The sequence below is a fragment of the Lissotriton helveticus genome, chromosome 10 (assembly GCF_964261635.1).
Source record: "Lissotriton helveticus chromosome 10, aLisHel1.1, whole genome shotgun sequence".
Classification (NCBI taxonomy): domain Eukaryota; kingdom Metazoa; phylum Chordata; class Amphibia; order Caudata; family Salamandridae; genus Lissotriton; species Lissotriton helveticus.
The window spans coordinates 894,608,353-894,634,040 of NC_136071.1; positions in this window are offsets into that span (position 1 = coordinate 894,608,353).

Consider the following 25,688-nt stretch of genomic DNA (forward strand, 5'->3'; position numbering starts at 1 on the left):
CCCGCTGATTACGAGCGCTGGACGCTACTCTCTTTTTTTTAAAAACCCCTCCCAACCCGCCCTGCTGACTCCGCCCACCCTGGTCATCAGCCTATTTAGGCTCCGCCCCTTTTCTTCGCCACTATACTCGAGCAGTCCTGTGGCAGAGGACTTGCTCGCGGGTGGCAATTGACTTCTAATTTTAAAATACCTTCTTGACTTCATCGCTGACTACAAGCAGCCCAGCCCAGCCTCGCCGTCCCGCTGATTACGAGCGCTGGACGCTACTCTCTTTTTTTTAAAAACCCCTCCCAACCCGCCCTGCTGACTCCGCCCACCCTGGTCATCAGCCTATTTAGGCTCCGCCCCTTTTCTTCGCCACTATACTCGAGCAGTCCTGTGGCAGAGGACTTGCTCGCGGGTGGCAATTGCCTTCTAATTTTAAAATACCTTCTTGACTTCATCGCTGACTACAAGCAGCCCAGCCCAGCCTCGCCGTCCCGCTGATTACGAGCGCTGGACGCTACTCTCTTTTTTTAAAAACCCCCTCCCAACCCGCCCTGCTGACTCCGCCCATCCTGGTCATCAGCCTATTTAAACGTCTCCCCATGCGTCAGCGCAGCGGACAAGCGCAGCGGGCGCGTCGGTGGCGCGCCGGAGTCGCGCCAGAGTTAAGCCCATCTGCGCCCGTCCGCAGCCGGCCGGGGCCAGGGGCTACCACCCCTGGTCCTATCATCCGCTACTCTTCAGCTGACCTCACTCTTCTACAAGGTCATCGGCCCCTCGACCCCCTCACTACCCAACGGATTACTAACATGGGCTGTTATTCTCCCTGCCGAGCCTGTCCTCAAGGCTGCCCTCTTATTATTGCTTCCCCGCCAGCTTCCTATTCATCGCTCACTCCTGACATCCGCCTCCCTCCACTGTCTATCATTTTATTAAACACAAGGTCCGCCATCAGACATCATCAGGAATTATTCATACTTCTAGACACGGATAAACCTGATCTCTTATTCTTAACTGAGACATGGTTCTGTGAGTCTTCTCTCCCGTCTCTTCTGGCAGCCCTCCCTTCGAGCTATTATTCTATCCGGGTTGACCGCCCAGCTGGGAAAACGGGTGGCGGTGTTGCTCTGATCGCCCGCACCGATTTTCAGTTTCAGACTCTTCCCTCACCCCCCTTGGGAGGTATCGACCACCTCGTGGTTCGCTCCTCCTCTTTTTCCCCTCACCTAGCCGTTGTGCTGGTCTATCGTCCACCCCAACCCACCCCGTCTTTTCTCCCCGCCTTTCAAGATCTACTTGGCACTCTGGCTGTCAACTATGCTTCAGTGTTGGTCCTTGGGGATTTTAACTATTGGCCCTCGGACCCTAAGGAATGTGCCCCATCCAAGGAATTTTCTGAAATTCTTCTGTCACTTAACTTTATCTCCCTAGTCCACACTCCTACCCATATTCACGGCCACATCTTAGACCAAGTTTGGTCTCTCAATTGCCCCCTGTCCTCACTCACAGTCTCTCCTTGCACTTGGTCAGATCACTTTTTAATCTCCTTCTCCCTTAATCTTCGTCCGACCAAGATACCTGCCCATGCCAAAAACTCTTGGGCTCGCAACTGGGGCAAGGCCAATTTGCCGGACCTAACCTCCTCACTTCTGGCCTCCTCTCCTTCTCTGTCGGGCTTGGCGTCTGCAGCTCAAGCTAAGGCCATTGATTCCTGGCTTAAGAACGGAAGCGACAGCTTGGCTCCCTTTCGGCGCACCTCGATCAGGCGCCCTAAAGACGCCAATCGGTGGTTCAGTAAAGAACTGAAAGAGCAGAAATTAACGGTCCGACAAGCAGAACGTAGATGGAGACTGGACTATTGTCCCACCTCCAAGTCCCGCTACGTCCTTCTCTTAGGGACTTATAAAAAAAACATTATAGAGACCAAGAAAGCTTACTTCTCAGCCAAAATCCTGGCGGCAGAGAATCAACCCAAGGAGATCTTTTCCATCACCCATGACCTGGCCTTCTCTGACAGGACCTCATTGAAGCCCCTCCCCTCTCAGCATCTCTGCGATTCATTGAATTCATACTTCGTGGAAAAAATCGCGACAATCCAAACTAACATCCCCCCCCCTTCCCCCCTCTTCGTAGACCCCCAGTTACCCCCGGTTCTAGCTTCTCTCAATTTTTTTCCGCTCCTTACGGAGGAAATCTTCCTCTCCCTTCTCCCTAAAATCAAATCTGGCTCCCCAGCAGATATCTGCCCTGCACATATTTTACGGCAGATCTATTCTGTCTGCACTCTGCCTCCTCTTAGGTTCCTCAACGATTCCTTGGCCCGGGGTGTAGTGACCCCGTCACTGAAAGCTGCCTCTATCGTTCCCATTTAAAAAAAAACAGGAGCCGACCCCTCTGCCTTGGCCAACTATCGCCCCATCTCCCTGTTACCCTTTTTAGGCAAGGTGCTGGAGCGTCACGTCACTTCTGCGCTCAGCTCCTTTGTCGAGGAAAATGGGGTGTTGGCCCCTTGCCAGGCTGGGTTTCGACCTAGGCACTCGACAGAGTCAGTGGTGGTGTCGGTGTCGGACACCCTCAGAGAAGGTATGGACATAGGTCAACCTCAGGCGCTGGTCTTCCTTGATTTGTCCGCCGCTTTTGACACGGTGGACCATTCCATCTTACTCTCCCGTGTCAGGGCGGCGGGCATTGGAGGCTCGGCCCTCATCTGGCTCTCGTCCTTCCTGAGGGACCGGACCCAGGCGGTTCGTCTTGGGGAGTTTTCAGCTACCCCCTGTCAGGTCCAGTGCGGGGTGCCCCAGGGTTCTTCTCTGTCCCCTTTATTATTTAATCTCTACATTTCTCCGCTCATCTTTGCACTTCAGCAGCTGGAGGTCACGGTTTACAACTACGCCGATGACCTCCAGCTCATTTTCAATCTGTCCTCTTCACCTGATTCTATCTCTAACTTTCAATCAATTCTATCTTTCATCAGGGACTGGATGAACTTCAACCACCTGAAGCTCAATCCCGACAAGACGGAACTTGTGCTTACGGGTGGTTGCTCCAGTCCCTGGAACTCCCTATTTTGGCCCCCTTCCTTTGGCTCTCCTCCCACCCCAGTCTCCTCTGTTAAAACTTTAGGTATCAAGCTCAACGACAAACTCACCATTCACTCCCAGATAGGCTTGGTGGTTTCTTCCTGTTTTCTCACTCTCCGCACTATTCGTTCTATTTCTCGCTTTTTTTCTTTTCCTGCACTCAAACTGATTATGTCCGCACTGGTCCTGTCCCGCCTGGATTATGGGAACGCCCTGTACAACGGTATCCCCCAGTACTGCATGCGCAAGCTACAACTGGTCCAGAACCAGGCGGCTCGCCTTGCCTTTGGTCTCCCTAAATTTCACCACACCTCTCCCCTATTGAAGACCCTCCACTGGCTCCCTGTTCGGGAACGCGCCTTGTTCAAACTAGGCTGTATGGCTTTTCAGGCCAGATCTGGCCTGGCCACCTTCTTCATATCTTCAGCCATCAAAACATACGTTCCCAGTAGAGACCTCCGTTCCTCGGCCCAACATCTTTTAGTAGCCCCTCGTTACAGGAAAAAAAGACTGGGCGGCTCTAAATTTTCCACCCTTGCCCCTGCGTTTTGGAACTCCCTTCCCCTTCACCTCAGATCCCTCACCCAGTACTCTACCTTTCGCAAATCCCTTAAAACCTTTTTGTTCACCCAGGCCTTTCTGTCTTAAAATCCTCTTTCCCCCTGCCTCAGCTTGACGCCCGAGCTGTTGATTCCGACACTTAGGCTGTTTTTGCCATTATAGCGCCAAGAAACCGTTTAGGTGTATGTTGCGCTTTATAAATATTTTAAACTTAAACTTAAACTTAAATAACAAATTCTTACAGGTTAAAAGCACTCACTTGAGTGCTTCCTACATTTCAGATTCGGTAATTTACCGAATCGGTATTTAAGAATTCAGTAATTTACCGAATTCTTAAATACCGATTCAGTAAATTACCGATTCTGAAATGTAGCCACCTACATCCCAAATGCCTAATACCGGTCAGTAACGGCCGAAATTTGGTAATTTTGGCCGCTACCAACCGGTATTAGGGGTCCTACATCTGGCCCATAGTGTTTAGATATGGATAGAAGCCTGGCTTATCAACTGTATGCCAATAAATGATGAGGGACTTAGGGGCACCTGTTCGAAGCATTTTTGCAATCGGAAATGGCCAATCGGGCTGTTTCTGACCGTAGAAATGTTTTTACATATGTACACAACATAAATTGCAATTTGGTAACATGTTACTGAATTGCAAGTTGTGTTTGCAATTTGGTATTTGGAAGGGGTGTGTTTAGAGAATCCCTTCCAAATACCGAAACTGAATGGAATGTATGAATGCTTTTTGACCGTATTTTGGTCACAAAACATTCATATTTTACTGACTCCTTGAAGGGGGTGGTAAACCATTTGCAAGTGGGAAAGGGTCCCCAAGCAACCCCTTCCCCTTTGAGAATGTAAAACAAATAGTTTGTAGGAGTATGTAGTGGTCCCATGGATCACTGCCTGTTCCTTAAAAATGAAACTGCAAAGCATCATTGTTTGTTTTTAAATGCAGTCCGTTTTACTTTAAGGAAAATGGGCATTTAAAAAATAAAGGATTACTTCACAGACATTGTGGCCTGCTGATCTTTTGGGGCTGTTGGTATTCCTACAAGTTGCTTCAGGGTCTCTAGAGATGCATGACCTAAGCAGACCACCATCCCTGTGATGGTTGCAATTCCTTATGGGTCACAATTTGTGCCATACCTCATTCATATGCATGACGTAGGTCTATTTGTGACCCACTGGGAATCGCTAAAGAAACTCAAAAGAATTAATTCTTGATTCCCTTTTTAAAAATGTGTATGCTTTTTGAATTTGACCGAGAAGTGTAATCCTAACCTTTACAGCTGTGTTATTCATCTGGGTAAGCAGAGGGGCTCATACAAAAGGTTCTGTGACAAATAAGTCAGGAGCGATCTCATTGGGTCCTAAAGTTTTGTTTTTAGTTAGCCATAACATACCTGCCTGCACGCCTTCCAACAAGAAATCTGAATTTGAAATGCCCACACATGAGGGTCACATTACCCTATGGGATTTAAAAGGCACATAGTTGTTAAACCCCGCAAACTTTCTCATCCAACTTTCAGGCATAATATGGAAAAATATTGTTGTACGGCTTATACTTTCCCAAGTAAAACCATGCATTTTTTGGACAAAGTAACCATCAAAACAGTGCAAGATTGATCCTGAGCACACCACCCGGCATGTTAGCCTAACTCCTGCAAGCTCAAAGTGCACCATCTGTACCACTAACCTGACAGTGAAACAGATGGTCTGTGCAACCTCAGAACATGACAACCCTAACATGTGGTAACAGATCTAGAAACCTTTTTGTCTGGATACTTATGCATACCCAAAGAGATACACAAGAAATATACTGTAAAGCATTTCAATATCTATTTAAGCATTGTGATTCTTGGATAAAATATGTGTGGTGCAATAATCAATCAAAGGAAACAGAATAAAGTGATTAGCATTATGAGAATGGTGAAAAAGATAAAGAGTTCAACATATTTGCTGATTATAGAGAATATATGTTTGCATAAAAGTACTCTAACATGTTGTACTCCTACCAATCGCTACCTAACCTAATGTATCCGGCTGAGTGTATCTGCTAAATCCCTTTAGGGTGATCTAACTCCCCGTTACCTGTAGGTAAATGTCATCAGGGTACCCATCTTTGTGGAGAACTGGGCAGCATCCCTCACATGAGTTAAACAGAAATCAGCTGGGCTGGAATTACGGCATGGGTGATCTCTCAGTACCAGCTAAATGCTCCTCTGATTAAACAAGGAAGTGATGCTATTTATATAATAAACATCACCCCTATTGCTATGCCGAAGTCTCAGTCAGCCCACTATTGTTGACTCTATTTTGATAGCTTGTAGCAGAGCGGACAATAATGACAACATTTTGCCAGGCGAACTTAGCCCTTGTAAAGATTGTTCAAGGTATTGCGATAATGTGCCTACGAAGAGGAAATGGAAGCAATGCTGTTCAGAGAATATTATCCTGCACAGGACTGCAATTTAATGTGTGTCAAATGTCAGAGAAACTGCTCACGCTGCACTTCTTACCGCCGACGCCACCTCGCCCAGCTACCACTGAAGACTAGGGGCCCGATGTAGGTCATTTCGATTTACCTACTCTTAAATACCGAATCATACCGATTCGGTATTTAAGAGTAGGTAAATATGAAGTAGGCAGATGTAGGTACATTTTCTTTTTACATTACCGAATCTGTATGATTCAGTATTTACCAATTCGGTAAATACCGAATCAGTATTTGCCATTGATTCCTATGGGCCTTGAAGCCCATAGGAATCAATGGCAAATACCGATTCGGTAATTACCGAATCGGTAAATACCAAATCCTGCCAGGGGGAACGGGGTGTCACTTTGACACCCTGTAGCACCCCAATGTCAGGCTTGTGTGCCATGTGGCACACATACATGCCCTAAGGGCATGTCTGTGTGTCACATGGCATAGGTGTACATACACAGATGTGCATGTACACCTGAATTCGTTATTTACCATTCAATAGTATTACATAGTAAATAACGAATTCTGAGGGGCCTGTGGCACTGTTTAAAGCACCACCTACATCTGCATTTACAGATTTGGTATTTTTACAGAGTCTGTATTTGCCAATTCGGTAATTTTACTGATTCGGTAAATACAGATTCGGTAAAAATATCGAATCTGTAAATACATGCCCCCTACATTGGAAAAGGCATTTACCGGTCGGTAACGGCCAAATTTGGCCGTTACCGACCGGTAAATGCCTACCTACATCGGGCCCTAGATCTTCCTTGAGGATCACTAAAGTATGTGCGCTATTTAAAAGGTTATAATTGTTCATCCCCCAGCCCCAGCTAAACGTCTTCACCTTCTTTTTGTGTTTTTTTCTCTCCTCCCCCCTTCCCTTTTTGTTTTCCCGTGCTCCCTCCTTCTGGCATCTGTTTGGCCTTATACAGGTTACCTCACAGGCCTCCTATCCTGATGATGATCCCCCCACCCTAGTCGTCAACCATATCTTGACTCAAAATGGTTCATTAGGATTTATGTGGAGCACCAAGATGTTCTTTACATTGTGACTGTTGTAAATATGTATCTTGTTGTTGAAGTCACCACGTATAGAAATGCCTGAAGTCTGGAAATCTGGTAATTGCCAACCCTCTTTTTACCCACTGCACTTTGTTTATATTTTGCTCTTCCTTTTTTAATTGTTCATCTCATAAACACATTGGTTTCCATTTGGATAATACCAACACAGGGTGTAATGTAGTTCTGTGTAACATTGCCCGATACTTTTTTGGTAGGGACCATTGTTTCTTATAATACGTTGTTCACCCTCTGTCCCTCTCGACTCGCAGGGTTCCTTCATTTCTCTGTAAATAACAATATGAGTAAAAGCAAAAAAAAACAAAATGTAAAAGGCATTGAGCAACTTTGAGAATGAAAGCATTCAGATAGCTAAATGGTTAAAAGTAATTTAAGAAACGCATTTAAAAGCAAATGAAAAAGAAATGCAATTTAAAAACAATTTAGAATGTTAGAAAACTTGGCTGAATTAAAGGTTCCCACAGCTCGAAACTACTATATTGTTTATGTATTCAGAGGAGTTCCCAGGGGCACCCAATGCAACAGATCCATAGAACAAATAACTCCCAGTCAATCCCCCTCAGTGTCCGCCACAGGAAGAACTGTTAAAACCTAGTCCGAAGAAGAAGAGCCAAGATCAAAATCACCAGGATCTGAAGCATCCCAGGAGGACTCATAGTTTGCATTTAGAAGCAACAGCAAGCATGAAGGACAATGGAACAAGTGAGCCGTCAATGTCCAGAGATTGAACCAGTTGCATTCTTAGGCATATGTACATTGCACGCTCGAAAGTGGTGGCAGAAGATAACCTGCACGCAGTGTAGCCAGATGGGCCGGAAGGACAAGAACCAACAGTCATTTCGTTCCTGAAGCAAGGATGTGCAAGGACTGTATCATTCCTTCATGACACAGAAGCATTTATGATAGTGCTATCCCCATTTGGCCTTGTGATGGGTCATCTATTGCAAAGTAGAAAAAATAAAAGCAAAGTTCTGTCAATTGGAAATGGGACAAGTGGTAAGCCCTCAAAAATGCTTACAAGCACAGAGTGTATAAATGATTAAATACCCTCTGGAAGGTGCTAACTAACCTGGAGTGAATTTGTTTTGAAAAAGTGTACTACCCCCACAGTACTAGACATGTTAAAAATGTGGTGCACAAGCTCCCCCAAATAGTGTGGGAATTTTTTGCAGAGTAGCGACGATATCTCAGAAGACCTTGCACCTTGAAGATTAAACATTTCCCTTGCAGATGTTATGGCTACATTCTTCTAGAACAATAAGGCTTTCAGTCTGCTTAAAGCATCAAAGTGTATGTTTGAAAGCATTATTGAAGGCCAAAGCATTGCATCCCTCACTGCGCGGGTAGGTGGAAACAGTACTTGCATAAAAGAGTTCATGGCTGCAGAAACAGTTACCAGGTAGGCAGTTCCTGATTTCATCCCACAACACCTATAATCATTCAGAATCAAATAGCTCCCATTAGAGAGTGATCTGAAAGCCAGATGGATCACAGCCACTGGTCATTCAGAAAACACAAGTTTGCCTTAGGTTAATTACAAGCGCCATGAGGCGAAACTTCCCTGCAAACAAAGAACTGTACCAAGGTTCTCTCGAAGTCAGTCCTGCTAAGAAAAACCTCAGTCCCACTATTCTTACGGCGGTATTCGAAAGATAAGATCCATTACTCGTGTACATGTCCCTCTCCTAGTACTTCTAAAATAGTGTATGTTGCTTTTTTTTTTAGCAATTATGGTTTGCTGTTTTCTAAGATTGTAAGGTAAAAACAAGCTAGGTGTTTCCATGGAGTATGACTAGCACGAAGTGTCTGTAGAGTCCCACTCAGTAATATAATAGCCCTAATCTGCGACTGCTCAAGATGTAAAGACAACACAATGTTACCCAAGGAGTATATCCTAGTGGACAGAGTAGTCATACCATTGTATTCTACTGCCAGAGCCTTTTCTAAATTTGCTCTTTCAATTTCACACAGTCTCTCAGCCGCTTCCTGCTGTGAAAACTTCCACATTTCATTGTATAAAGCATACAGAAAGCACTTTTGACGTGGCTTTCAAAGACCTAACATGTAGTCCTGTAGTTGCATTTCATCAGAAAAAAGGGGGCAAGTGTTTCACCTGAGACAACAATGAAAGTTTAAGCTAATCCAGGCACAACTTCCCAATGCTCTAGGTAGTTACAATCCCCGATTGTTGTGTCTGCATATAGCCAGGGTCTGGCCTACTGATCCTACACCCTTTGGTGTTCTCAGGAAAATGGGCCTGACATTCGTTAGTGTCTAATGGCCACACTAACCATCTCTCCTGATTGGTATAGAAGAATTGTATGTTTTATTGCAAAGCCTGTTGTCTAGTGTTTCCTCTGTGTAATTTGTAAAAGTTTGCCAATTTGCAAATGTGGGAATGTTTGGTGCATTTAACTCTTTCATCTTGGCCAGGCCAAGACACAATGTAAACTGCACAGTTGTTTTTCAGGAAATAGGCATGCTCTAAATAAAGCCTCATTAACCTGAATCTGACAATCTTTAAATCCCCATATAGTTTTGAATTCCACTTTTGTCCCCAAAAGTCAAAACCTTTTACAGACGGCTGGGAAAGAAAATATGCAGAATTAATCAGCTTAGTGCTAGTTTAAAATAATAGGAATTTGTGGTGGGCGGAATTTGCGGAATCGCGTTATGCAAATCTCCACGAAACGGTAAAAAATCTCCGCGAACAAGCAGAAATTCAGCGAACACGCGGAACTGCTTGTTCGCGGTGCATATTTCCTGTACGCAATTGCTGTTTGCGTGCTCGGGGGGGTAATATCTTAAAAACACGCATTTTAAAAACGCGAACAAGCAAAAAATTTTGCGAAGTCGCGGAACGCAGAATTTTTGGCATTGTCGCGTTCTCCGCGGAAAGCGAAATTACCCAACTTTTCTGTGAGCGGAATTAAATTTACCGCCCAGGCCTAATAGGAATCAGTCAGCTGGATTGAAAAATAGGTAAACTTCTATACAAATGCTTTTGGGCTCCCTTGTGCTGGTGTGGGCAGTGTTCCCATTTTATGTAATTAAATACTTCACCTGGAGTACATCTTTTATTAAAAAAATGGCGACCATAATGGTAAAAACAGACCATAAAATGCAATATCGTTTATTGGTTTTATGTGTTTCTGTGTTATCACTTTTCTTTTAGTATGTTTTACTTTACTAGTAGGGGTCACCTTGCAGGGGAGCCTGCAGGCGGGTCCCATGGACTGCTAGACCCCATGGCAGTTTTTACTTTTCCCCTCTCTTTCTGGCATTCGCGCTGCAAGGCGCTCTAGTCACAGACACGCCCCCTGCCCATGATGGGCCATTAAATCCTACCAATAGCGCGTCCGTGCAGCCACTTGTGTTAAATTAATTCAAACTGGAACACACTTTACCCTGCAGTTTTATTTCTCGTAGGCAGAATCATTTACCTCCTTTTGGGAGTTACCTGGCTCCTGGGTTAGAGGCAGTGATCACGATTGTGCTATCGGTAGATGGACGGAAGCCATCTGTATTGATTTTAAGTATTTCAGTGTTCTCTAGTAACACCCATGAACATGCCCCCTGCCCATGATGGGCCATTTAATCACACCAATAGCATTTCGGTGTCGCTGGCACGCCAAAGGTACGCCTGTCTGCACCCGTTCAAGCCTGGACCCAGACCCCTGTTCTTTTAGTCCCAGATGCAACACAACTGATCATCTACTCTAAAAATGAGCTTGTATCACTGGGCTCCATTGGTAAGTGTTTAACTCCTACTCTATTAGATATGAATAGGTCTTCTTTCAAGCCCAATGGTAGATGCTCAGGTTGTGGATATAGCTTAACGCATCCTATTCATACAAGCAGGGTTTTTACGGAGGATAGTAATATTGTGCAGACGCCCCACAATTCTGACAGCGCTCAGTTGATCTACTTACTCTTAAACGCTAGGTCTATGATTAAACCTAGCACAGAGTTCCATCTCTTAATGGAAACTCACTAAATTGCTATAGCCTTTATTACTCAAACCTAGGCAAATATATCATCTGCTTCAGATATTCTCGTAGCCATTCCTGCAGACTTTGAGAACATTAGGCTAGACAGACCTTTTAAAAGAGGGGGCAGCCTAACAATAATTTACAAATAAAATCTAACATTGTGGTGGGATCCCATTTTAACTTCCCACTGAAGCCTTTAATTTTAATATCACAGTCTCTAACTCACACTCTTTCAAAGCATGCTGGTCTATCACCTGCCTGGCCCTCACAATAAGTTTAAAAATGATTTTAACAATCATCTTGAGACGGCATTCTCTGCAATAACTATGCACTACTGTGTGACTTAATTTTCACCCCATCACACTAGAAGACCCGAATACCATTATTTTTCTCTAGAATATGAAAGCTCTTGGTCTCACACAACTTGTCACAGGTCCTACCATTTTGGGGGAGCATATATCAGACAGGATTTTCACAAATAGTCCGTCCATTTAGTTCAAACAGGCCCTTCCATTAGTTTGGTTGGATCATATAACTATTATTTTCACATACCTAGCAGTCTGCCCTCCCATGCTCCCTCGGATATTATGAACACAACTGCTATCCGGGCCTGGCAAAATTGAAACAGGACATTTTGCTGCCTGTCTGACAGACTCTCTCCCTGTTCTTTCTGATAACTCTGTCATTGCAACCACTCAATGCTTTAAATGGTTAGAGTCAGCTTCCCATTCCCTGCCCCCCCGAAAGACAGTGAATTAAAAAAGAAATAGGGAATTGGCTCCCTGGTTCACTGCTGACCTGAGGTCAGCACAGCAGAACTGCAGAAGGCAGGAAAAGAAATGGTGTCAGAAACTTAATGAAAACAAAAGATCAAATAAAAAACTTGCCTTGCCACATATTAAAAAACTTATTTTAATCCGAAAATTGAATCAGCTAAGAACTCATCAAAATAACTCTTTCTAACAATCACTAAATTAAAAACTAAACCTGATTTTAAATCTAGTAACTCCAGCCATACCTTCTGTAAGAATATTGCTAAATTTTGTTGATTGCAAAGTTGATCAAATATTTAACAATTGTGGTATTCAGCAGACCACAGTCCAGAAGGTTCAGATTTCTTCCAAGCCGGCATTACCTATCCCCAGTTTTATCAACTCTCTCCGTCCGCAGTCATAGTATTGAGAATACTTAAAGCTGCTAGATATAGGTCTCCTGATGTCCCTTGTCTACCTAAGATTGCTGCCCTGGTGGTAGACACTTTAGCCACAGTATTAACCATCATCTTTCATCTCATATTTAGGTCAGGATCGTTTCCAATTGGATGGAGGAAGGCATCAGTCCGTCCGCTTTAAAAAAAAAAATCTTTGGATCCAGCTAATCCTATTAACTATCGCCCAATATCCTGTCTTCCGTTGCTGGCCAAGATTGTTGAAAAACTAATGAAAGCCCAGCTTTCGGACTTTATTCAAACTAATGATCTATTAGATGACACGCCATTCAGCTTTCGCTCTTATCATAGTACTGTATTCACCCTCATCATAGCCATGTATCAATTTCAATGCCTTCCATAATGAAGGACCTATTTTGTTGAGGAACAGCTTGAACTGGTACACCCCCAACAGGCCCTTACAGATTTTCACTACAAAATCTGTGATCGTGCCCAAAAATAAACAGGCATCTTGGAGAGGACACAGCTTTATGCTGGGTGCCTGCACTAACTGAAACAAGCTCCCATTATACATCAAATCATCCTCTAATCTTCTATCTTTGAGGAAGACGGTACATACCTGACTATTTGATCTTATATAGTCACTTAAAGCACCAGTAGTCTCTTTTACAATCACAGTAGCTAACGCCAAGACACCAATGGGAATTTGTGCGCTTAACAAATACATCTAACATAACATAACATGATTAGCTGTGCTTTCATACCTTTCTTCTGAGTTTAAAACAGTTAAATGCTGTAGATCATCTAGCATTTCATGCACTGTATCAATGTCCCAATCATCAGTGATAGTACTAGGAGTGATGAAATCCTGTAAGGAAATTTAAAATAAAATACATATGGAATTTGCAATATTTCAGTCTGTCCAAATACATCATAGGTTACCTTATCCCACCATCATGAACCTAACAGCAGAAATGTTCACCAGTGAATGGTCTCTTTGCACTCCGTGTGATGAAGAATGGGGTGTTAAAACCAAATTCACCAGTTCAATAGCAGACTCTTCGGGGAGGTAGTGTCCATTCGGAAGCAAGAAAATGACAGTCCAAAGGAATAGGAAAAGTATTGAAACTGTATCCACAGAGAGATAAAGCATCATGTTTTTTTCAGCCAAATGTAAAATTCACGCAGTCTATCTCAGGTGGAAATGGTAGTGGGTCAAATGAATTGAAGCAAAGTAATCAAAGTCGATAAAGTAGACTAAGGATGTTTGATTTATTCAAGGCATCTCTGGAGGCTGTGTAGAACTGGGAGTTGACTCCAAGGGTGGTACCTTGCTGTAGATACCCTCTTTGTCCATTTGCAGAAGTGCAATCTGTGTTTCTGTACACGATGATTGTATGGTAGTTGTTGATGTAACAGATAGAAGTGATACTTCAGTGTTAGCTGTCCCCTGGCGGGAAGAAGCTTCATCGCTGATCTAAGCTTCCAATAGCACTTCCTATAGGGTAGTGAGAGAAGACAGGTAATTACCGAATAGTCCACTCTGCCTACTATGTAGGCCTGGGCAGAGTTGGCAGAGACGTGCTTCGTGGAACTCTGTGAAGTGGTTAAAAAACTCCAGAGCGCTACAGAGAATTCTGTGGTCGAACACAGTTTCCCAGCACATCTATTCACGTTGCATTTTACATCAAACGCAATGCAGAGTACTTCACTATCAAAATTGTGCACAAATGGCACACCACGATTCATATGGGCGCTGTCATCTTGTACTCTGTTTATGGTGCTTGGCCTGATTTCAATCCCCTTTTAATCTTTTTAATCCTCCGCCATCTTAATGAATCTACCCCTCATTTTTATTTATTGTATTAGTGCGTGTTTTTGTCACTGCTTTTTTTGTTTTTCATGACTTTCTGTATTTTTGTATATTTTTCACTTAACTTCCTTATTTCTTCCTTCCTTCTTTTCCTGTTTATTTTCTTTACCCAACCCAGCGCCACAGCAATGCAGGGCAACCAGGGGGGCAGTGGCATCAGGCCCCCTGAACAGCCAGCAGCAGGAGCTGCCTACCTTGCAGGCGGTGGTGCCACCCAGGGGTGCAGCCCCTGACAATCTTTTTTGAAGTGGAGGTGGCAGCACAGTTTATTTTCATGCAGCACCACCTACCTTCCTGATGAGGAGTATTTTGGTTTTGTCTTAGTTAAGTTTTAAGTGGTTAAGTGACAGCCAATGTTGGATTGCTGTAATTCATTTATACAGTATACCTGCATGGCTGGAAACTAATATGAGGTTCTATTGCAGTTGCCAACCAACACCATAAGTACTTCATTGATCATGCTTCCTCACCTTTATTGCTCCTTAATGACTCAGATTCATCATCATAGGCAATAGTTTTGCCCCTCCATTACAAAACGTTTTTGATTGGCTTGACTACCTGGCTTTCCTAACATTGTCAACCAACCGAATGCCCAAAGTGATATTTTTTATAGAAGATACGGCTAAAGGAACTATAGTGGTGTATTGCAGTTGAATTTTTTGATGAAAAAAATTAAGTGTACGTGTATCTGGCATCTACAAAATGTTTGTTTCTAGCCGCACAGACCCCCAGTGCTGGGGCCAGCTCTGCTGAAGAGGCAAACATGGTTGGAGGGGAAGACATAGCGGTGGCAGGGACGGGCTGTGGTAAGTCATATTGGATGAATGTATGAAAGGATGGTTGAAAGGGTGAATACTGAATGGATGGATACAGGGATTAAACATTTTGGTGGAAGACTCGATGAGAGAAAGTAACACTTAAATCATGGTGGCTATTAATAAGTGAATGTAGAAGACTAAAAGGATGAATGAGTAATTGCTTGGATGAAGAAACAAGGGAGCTCTTCTGGAGAAAGGCATGCTCACCTACTTCCCTTACTTGGTTTCATCAAAGCAATGGCTCAAATCGGGGGGGGGGTTACATTTTTGGTCTACTCCTTTGACTCACTGCATTTGGTAAGCAATGCACATATGTATCCCACACATCATCATTCATCACCTCCCTCCCCGCCCATTGCATTTCGCCATTATGGCTTAAGTGCTGCATTGTTACTGCAGTGTTGGCTGTGTGGAGTCAGGGTAAAAGGCATTTGGACATGAAGAGCAGGGCCATTAGAATTAAAGTAAGATAATTGTCCATTCCAGCTGCCCCTGCTGCAGACTGCAGAGAGTAGCAAAGTACCCAACGTGCTGGCTAGCATGCGTCCAGTAATTTAGCACAACAACTTATACTCTATAGTGCAAAATGCCTTATTCATTAATGAAAGGTAATTTATTTATTTTTTCCACACAAAGTGTCTGATTAGTTTTTTTTTTTACCCGGAAAGCCTTTAAAAGAAAAAAATTAAATCATTTTTTTTTTATCTGTGTTATTCTGCCTTAATTCATTTCAGCCAGACTGTCAGGGAATTTTATGTGAGGCATGTGTGAGTAAAAAATGGCAATGTGACTCTCCTAATGACATCAAATTCCAATGGCACCTGGGAACCAGCAATGTACTGCTACTGTGCCACTATTTAATTTTGAACAAGTGTTTGCCAGACCTCTGTTTGAAATGTGTCTTTTTTCTTTTCGTTTTTTCTTTATGTAGCTACTTCTCCTATCCACCAGCACCATGCAACAGGCAGATGATAGCTTCTTGGGTGCCATGGCAGTGGCTTCAGACTATTCAGACAGAATACCGCCAGCTGGTGACCAAGGGGGTGGAGGAGGAGGAGGAGAAGGTGGAGGTGCCAGTTCTCACAGCCAGCCGCAGCCTCCCTGCCAATGATTAACCATCCTCATTGCTGTTATCTGTCAGGGGCCCAAACCGCCACTTCTGCTCCCCTCCCACTCAGATTGCCAATTCCATCACCGCCTCCTGCAGCATAGGGACCAATTTGAGAGCCGGATGGCCTAGATGGAACAGAGCCTTGATAGCCTCCAGACCCACATTGATGACACCCTTTTTCAACCCTGTTTAAAAATTTTGTTTTTGTGGGAGAGACATCTGTTGGTGGTGGCGGGGGTGGGAATTGGGAAGGGAGTAAGGACCAGGAGTTTGGACTATGACACTTTTCTTTTGACTTTGGTTGAGGATTGAGTGATTTGTTTGGGGAGGGAGTGGGCCTGTTGTGGGTGGGGAGGATGGGTTTATTTTGCACAAAAATAATGTGTAAAATGCATTTGTTTTGCAAAATATGCCTTAAATAGTTTATTTATCTTTTATTTTCACTTGGCACTCCTTTTTACGCAGCCTGTTTTTTTCTAATCTGCCTATAAAAGTGTATACCGGTTAGTTATAGTTCGCTATATACCTGTGTAACTACCTTGAAAATTAGGGGCGATGCTGCCATGACCTGCATTACCTACAACAATCTAGATAAACAATGTATTATGCAGCAGCAGTTACTTGCCTACTTACTAACATAACTAACTCACTTCACTCCATAGTTCTCTTACCTGAAGATAGATGAATCAATAACAGGGACGGCATCACAACTTCACAAGCTAGGTCCCACTCCCATCCATGTGAGCTTCAACTGTTGGATTAATCAGAAAGATGATTCATTGCAGGCACCTAAATGGAAAACAAAACACTGAGTTAGTGGGTTATAATTATATCATAGCTTTACAAAGAATTGAGACCAGAATACTAAATGACACAACAAAGAATAACTGAAGGTGAGAAAAACAACAAAAATATCAAGATTACTTTTCTTAGCAATGGAGAGCTAGTATATAATTAAAACAAAAGTTATGAAATCCTCGAATAATGAAAAGTAGGCTCAAAGTCAGTAGTAGACATGGTTAAGTGCTTACGCAACACAAAGTCTGAATGAAGATGCTGATGACTGATGTTCTATATCTAAAAAAATGGATCACATTTATGTTTGGATGGGTAAATGGGGCCAGTGTGGGCTATTGCTTTGGTTATAGAAGATCTTTCCAGTGAGTGGCAGTTGCTTTCTCCACATTTGCCCCACCAAGTCTATGATCCATTTATGGTATAAATAAAGTCACACCTCAATAATTCATACAGCGGGGGAAGAGGGTTAGGGATTCAATGAATGGATAGGAAAGGGGATTTGGGGAAAGGTGTGTCAAAGATAAACCCTACACAAGGAAAATGTTCTTCAGGGCATGACAGCACATCATCGTGATCAATCTGTTCTGTAAGGAAATGAAGGAATGAGTATGACACAGTGCAGTTAAATGCATTGAAAACAGTCCATCAGCTCCAGAGACCCAGGTTTTTATCATATATCTAAATGTTCTCTTACATAGGTTTGAAAAATAGCAAATACAAATAATCAAGGACTGAAGCAAAACCAAACCATTCTAAAAAATGATTCTTAAAAGAAAAAAAATACTGTAATGCCAAATTGGGTTTTGCATCTGCATTCTTCTTGAATTATCAGTCAATCTTGGGTGCCTAGCTGAAGTGGTCGAGTAAGGTAAACATGAGTGTTATGGTGCTTTTGCCCTTTGTGCAGGCGAAGAGAAGGTCTGTGCATTGTAAATAGAAATGATATTGTAGAGTCAAGGAGAAGGACAGAAGGTAAGCTTCATGAGTCTCCCAAGAAGACTTAGAGGCAGAGAAAGAGCATATGCCTTTGCAATCATTCATTTTATGACTTATGTGCAATCAATTAAGTGAGAGCAATTACAACAACCAACAATCATAGACAAGTGGCTGCATGTTCTGGGCTGATCAAACTCACAACTGTCATGATCATCATCATACTGATGTGACATCATCAAATGTCTTTCTCCAGTTCCTTACAACAACACCCAACCACATAGTTTCAAATTTGAGCCAGTCAGCACACATACTCAGCAGCATTACATTGCCCAAATCAAATAATCCATGTACCTCTCATCAGTCCACAGAGTTAAGTAGTCTTCTTAGAGTCATCACCATGTAAGTTTCCCTGAAGTTGATAACTCCTTCTTCTGGCAGTGGTTGAGGTAGTCACGCCCTGAGTCCTTCCATAATCCTCCTAACTCCAAGTGACAAATATGTCCAACTCCATTCCGACTCCCAACCCAGATGAGAGAGATCGACCTGTAGAGCAATGCTGTTGAGGAACAACAATAGAAACATTGAGTAATTATTTTGTGCAGATTTATGTTTGTTAGCTAAATGGACTGGTCGATCTTTGAGGAATGTGAACCAGAAAACAAAGCAGTGTGGACCCGGCAAACACATCTTTGCCAAGGTGGAAGGTTAAAATCAGCTTAAGGAAAATAATTATCACCCATTAGGCCATCAACATTGAAAATCATCGCAAACACAATCAAGCTTACGAATTATAGTTGAACACTCACTCACTCTCTGCCACCACATAAACAATCTCAACACTCACAATCACTTATATATCACTCATTGGTGCATTATTAACCTGTTCTAATTCAAGCACGGTAGTACATTGATGATCCTCTTTGATTCATGCAACACACATTGGCCAATCTTGTAAGTCAAATATTCTGGGGCAGTCCTGCTTGGGGATAAAAAAAGGAAAGGCATACAATGGAGGCAGGAACTGTCTCTTCAATGCCCTTGAAGGGAATGGGGAGGCTTATTCACTTAACACTGGTCAAACTCCAATTCAGTCATACACGTCTCTAAAACGATGGGGCATCATTAGTCAGTCAGACACAAACAAGCAAAATAAGATAATGATCCCCTAGCTATATCCTTTTTTTGTCAAAGCATTTTGGAAATGTAATGTTCTGTGGTGGCCCAGGCCTACTCAGTCTTCAGGGAAGTAGTGTCCATCCTCAAACTCAGGTGGTTCACCCACAAGCTGATCAGCTAACATACTATCATGACCTGCGTCTGACCAATCACCCTCATTCTCCTCCTGTTGTACTTGAGATATGGCCAAATTTGGTGACATAAAGTGATGATTAATTTTTATCATGGTTAATCTCTCCAAATTTTGGGGCAACAGATTGTTCCTTCTCACTGTGACAACTGCACCAACTGCATTGAACACATGCTCAGCAGACACCCTAGCTAACGGACAAGCCAGATACTTTATTGTCAGCCTGCTGAGCACTGGCCATTGATGCCTCTTACCATACCAATCTAAACACGCAAAAGGGTTTGATCCAGTAAGACCTGATCTGCGGGGAGGGATCAGTATCGAAACTCCCAAAATGATCTTGAAAACCCCACATGGTCATCAATCAACATTAATTGAAGAACACCACGCATACATTATTTCTTGTGTGTGTGAGTATTTATCTCAGTCCTCATTTATTATTTCTTTATGTTTATCTTTGTTTGGTAATCGTATCAATCTGGTACATAAAAAAATTACAATACTAGAAACAACCAACATAAAACACAATTTAAAGCAAGTTGAAACACAACATAATCACAATGAACAAAGACGTGGTTCAAAAATACATTACATGCTGAACAGATTAGGAGTTGTTGCATTTGAATCCAAATTGACTTGCTTCAATGAATGTCACACCCCTAAGAAATGGGCGTATGTATCCAATTGTATGTTACAATACTCAGTAAAGTCCAAATTGGATTTAATTCTTCTTATTCAAGTAGATAAATGCCTTTTTTGAATTTTGAAGCACAACTGTATGTCTGAGATGGTCCTTTGCATTGGATCCCCATAGAAGAATTTTAACGCGTTTCAACCTCACGCAAAGAAGCGGTATCTATAAATCATTTTAAGAGGTCATCATCAGGGCAAAGAAAAACTCATTCAGTCTAAATGTAAAAAAAAATTAATATTAAAAAATATGAATAAGTGTTAAATAACACATAATTCAGCATTATAATGATATCTAGTGTTTACCACATGCAGCCTCAAGTGTAATCTCATGCATATAGTGAATTTAACCGAAGAAAGTATAGGCCTCTATTTGCTGCCCCATACCATGGTCTCCTAGTGGCAAGAGAGGTGTGTTCAGAAATATCCCATGAAATCATATTAGTGTGACATCCAATACACATGCGTAGAGTGGCAAAATGATAAAGTTAAAAATAAAGTTGACCCTCATTACTTGGTTGATGGTAGGGTTACTCACCAAAAATGAACAGTGCAATTATACTCATGAGTGTTCATCTTGGTGTCAACAAAAGATCCAAGAGAATAACAGTTCTAGAACCAACGGGGTTGGGAAAAAACAGAAAAGAAAACTGTATGCCTAAGTAAACTTTGTCTTACAACTACATTACTTGTTTGAAAAAGAAACAAACTTACTTCTGATTTTTTGAATTTCTCTTAAAATACCATTACTTCCCCGTCTCACTTTTTATGTATCCCGCAAGAAGACGTGATGCGTAATTTGTCTATTTAAAACACAGCAACATACTTCCATATTTGGACCGGAGGGTCCTGGGAGAAGTAGTTTTAATACAAAATATTGTTGCGCCAGTCATAACAACCCTCATGGTGATTTGAGCGGTCAAGGATAATTTTGGAAAGCTATCCAAGTCAAGTGGTAGCTGTGAAGAGCAGCCTTCAGGCTTAGTCTTGAAGGAATGTTAAGCAGTTTGTTTTACAAGAAGCAAGCCTAAACTATTGTTTAAATGAAAGGAGAACGACACAGTAGTTATAAAAATATGTACTTATTAATATACCACTCTCTAGTATGACATAGTATTTCCTACATGGAAATAATCACAAAGCACACAATACTTAATCAAAGACATGACAGTCAATAGCACTAACACTCAGTGGGATCCAGGGGGGACCAAACCATATACTAAAATAGTGGTCGAAGAACCACGACTCATGTCTAGAGGACGTAGACTCGCTGGAACCTCAAGAAACCACCAAGGTGAGTAAGTAGGGACCCCATGGAGGACGGGTGCAGTGTGGGAACATGACCGCGCGCTCCGTACAATTCTATGGGAAAGTTGCGGATGGACTTTTAGACTTTAAGGACCCTTTCCAGTGGACTTCAAAGAAGCCCCCTTGAAGTTAGGAGGTTGGTGAGCCACCCCACCCGTTGATACCGTAGTACCACAGTAACCTATCCCAGGGTGCATAGGTCCGAACTGGCGTGGAAACCGCCGTCGAACCCAATAGAGGACTTTGAAGAAGAGCGGCTGCTGGAAAGAAGAAACGTGTTGTTGGAATCCAAAGGTGGATTCTTGTTGAAAAGAGGAGACAGAGTTTGGGTCACTCAGGAGCGACCAGGGGCTCAGTAGACAAATGCCCATCGATGTTGTGTGCTTCAGGTGCATTGATGGAGTTCTTGACTCTGCAGCTACGGGGACCAGGAGATTTCTAGGACAACCAGGAGCCGGACTCAAGCTTTCCCATGAAGGATGTCGAGTACTGAAGGGTAGGTGTCCGGCAGGAGCACCAGCAAGCCTTGGCAATGCCAACTCATGCAGAAGGTCAAAGAAGGTTACAGTTCAGACCAACACGTTCCAGGAGCCTCACCAAGACCCTTGTTGAGTCAGGGCAGGCCTGGAGCAACCAGGGGAGCCCAAGAAAAGCAGAGTTGACCCTCAAGGGAACTCACAGGCCGGAGGCAGATAAGTTGCAAGAGGACTTCAAGCGATTTCACCAAACAGCAGCTCACAGAGCACTTGGTGCAAGAAGGCCAGAGTTCTTGGTAGGAAATGATACCAGAGGTTGGGGCTACTTGGAACCAAATGTACTAGTTCACAAAATGCCAACAAGCATAGGCACTTTCAAATAAGTGCGATGCACAGGGGTATGGGTATTGCAGCATCCACAAGGGATTCTGGCCTCAAACTTGGTAAGAGGGCAGCTCGAACCATGCAAAACATCGGGACCCACCTCAAGTGTTGCTGGAGCCTTCATAGCCCGTAGGAGTTAAGGATCAGCAGACTGGTCAGTTGTGATGTGGTGTCTGCGGATGCAGAGGAGTGACTCCTTCACTCCAAGGGAGATATCTTTGATTGTCCTTGATGCTCCACAGCTCTTGGATAGAGCATGTATGCTGCATGGGCTCAGACGATGCTTAGGACTGAGAGGGAGATGAAGTCCAGAGTGTCCAGACAGTCGAAGTTCGGTGATTTCTGGTTCAGAATCTTGTCCATATCAAATCTAGGGTCCTACAGCCAGTTAAGCCCTTTGAACCCATGGAAGAGGATTGGACAGATTCAGGGGAGGGTCTGGACAGTGGGGAGGTTACTCCCTCGTGCTTTGTCCAGTTTCATGCCAGAGCAGGAGCCAACAGATCCTAGGACTGGTTTGAACTGGACTATGCACATGGACACTAAATGTGCCCCTCATGCAAACTTTCGGTCACTGGCAAGCGCACCCTCCCAACCTTAGTACACTAAATCCTGTCTGGGAGGTGGCCATTCCTCCCTGTGACAAGATGCCTATTGTTCTGCCTTCCATTGCTTGAGCTTGGCTCAGCAGCAGGAGGGCAGAAATGTGTCTCTGGTCAGCAGCAACCATTTTGGGCTGTATGGGACTGGAAGGCTGGTACCAGGAGCACCAGGGACCCAACAAAGCTCGCTTTGAGGGGTGGAATCGTACTAGTTACCGGTGAGGGGGTATGAAACCACAATGTTTGATACCAAACTCAATAGTGTTTGATTCAGCCACTTTAGAGTTGGTCAGTACGCGGCTCTACATGTCTTATATGGCTCTATTACTGACAACCCAGGAGAATGGACTCTGTAGGTTGCAGGAGTGTCCTGCCCATGCAGTGGAACCCTCCCACTTACAAACAATGACCCTGCCTTCAGGATTGTTAGGGCCTGCTATAGGTGTGACTTATAGGTTCTAAGTGCAGTGACCCTTAAAAATAGCAAACCTATATATTAAGCATGTGTTGCATGCACCAACGTACACAGGTTGCAATGACAGACCTATAGTTCCCTTTTGCATGGCCTCTCATGGGTTGCATAATACATGCTTCAGCCCATGGGAGGCTTTCGGGGTACCTATGCCCTAGGTACATGGGTACCATATACTAGGGACTGACAAGGGTACCCCCGTATCCAATCTGGAGTGTACCTAAGTACATAACATAACAGTTTAGGGAGAAAGCAGATAGACTGGGGTCCTGATTAGCAGGATCCCAGTCAGACTAGTCAAACACAGTATCGCATTTAGCAAAAAGTGGGGTTAACCATAAGAACCAGATCTTACTTTCCTACATATGTTCTTCCAAAAATACACTAAGCCCCCGAGGACGCCCTTTAATTTCTGGAGTAAATTCCATTTTGGAACCATCAGCCAAATATGTAGACTTTTTAAAAAAAAACTTTATCCCTTATTGATACTAATCTATGCATAGATTTGCCCATGGTAATCACAATAGGGTTCATATTTTTTTTCCCAATACTATACTTCCCACAAACACCTGTAAATGTTTTTGGCGGCAAAACAATGGTAGGGTTAGGAACAACAATTTTTTCAACTGTTTCACAGCAAGTTGTTTTAGAGATTAAATTTCGCTTGGCGAGATTCTTTACATAGGAATTGCCATCTCCCTGGTTTTTGGAGAAACATTATTGCCATTGGTTCCTGTATTTGCTTTAATTTTTGGTGCCCATACATATCATCGAATACACCATAAACTATTTTCTGTATTAAAACTACTTCTCCCGGGACCCTCTGGTCCAAATACACAAGTACGTTGCTGTGTTTTAAATAGACAAATGACGCAGTACATCCTCTTGTGGGATTCATTACAAATGAGACGGAGATCTCTGTCAAAAGCGGGCCCATGGTGGAATTTTAAAAGAAATGCAAAAAATCACTACTAAGGGGCCTATTAGGATGGCAGCCGGACCTGCGTCCGTCCGCCATCCCCGAGGTGGAGGGACCGTCCGCAGGGGCAGCGGTGGTCCCTCCGGTGCAATTAGGATGTGACCGCCACCCTTGCGGTCCCATCCCGTATTTTTAACCTTGCGGCGGGTGCTACTTGAAGCAGCACCCGCCGCAAGGTTAAAAATGCATGCTTTACATTTACATGCACAAAGCGGCAGGCACAGCGCGGTGCCTGCTGCTTTGTGCATGTAAATTCTGGGGGTACCATAGATACCCCCCATGTGCACCCCCCACCCCGACACCCTGCGGGCCCGCAACGAGCCCCCACTCACCAATGACCACATGCTTTTTCATGGCGGAAAACCCACCCTGGAAAAGCATGTTTTCATGCACATCCTAATTTGGCTGACGGTGTCTTGAAGACACCGTCACCAAATAGCCCTCCACACCCTGCGGATCAGCGGCGGACGGACCAGCCATCTGCCGCTGGTCCCACCGCAATCCCACCGCCATCCTAATCTGGCGGTGGGTGATGTCTGTGGCCGCGGTGGTGAATTCGCATCCTCCAGGCCGGCGGTGGCTTCCGCCGGCCCGGGGGATGCGGATTCTTGTTTAATCCAGGTTCCGGCAGAAACTGAAGACTCATTTATTTCCGGATGAATAGTCTCTTCTTCTCTGAGTCCCCCTCCTCCCCGTGGCCTGTTGCTGGCTCTTGGTGTTGGACCGCATCTTAGCGCGGAGACGCACTGTTTTGGTGTATTCAGGCGACCTAATAAATGTTTTTATTATTATTATTATTATAATCAAGTAATGCAGGTGTATGACAAATTTTACTTAGACATTCAGTTTTCTTTCCTGTGTTTTCCCAAACCCATGGTCCTAGAACCGTTATTATCTCATATCCTTTGTTGATACCAAGACGACCACACAATGAGCATAATTGCACAATTCATTTTTGGTGAGTTCACCCTATTACCAACCGTCAACCCAGTAATGGGGGACAACTTTATTTTTAAAGTAATCATTTTCTACACTCTACACATGCGTGTTGGATGTCACACTAATATGATTTGAAGGGAAGATTTCTCAACACACCTCTCCTTTGTCTTGCCACTATGACACTGTGGTATCAGGCTGCAAATAGAGGCCTATACTTTCTTCGGTTTAATTCACTATATGTACAAGCTTATACTTGAGGCTGCACACGCTAAACACTAGGTTTCACTATAATGTTGAATTATGTGTTATTTATGTTTTCTAATATTAATATTTTTTATATTTAGACTGAACGGGTTCTTCTTTGCCCTGAAGAGGACCTCTTAAAATGATTTATATATCTACCTACTTTTCGTGAGTTCGAAACGCGCTGGCATTCTTCTATGGGGATCCAATGGAAGTATCATCTCAGACATACAGGTGTGCTTCAAAATTCCAAAAAGGCATTTATCTACTTGAATAAGAAGTATTAATTCCAATTTGGAATGTACTGAGTGTGCATACATAACCCCATTTCTAGGGGTTTAGAAATTCATTGAAGCAAGTTAATTTGGATTCAAAGGCAACAACTCCCAGTCT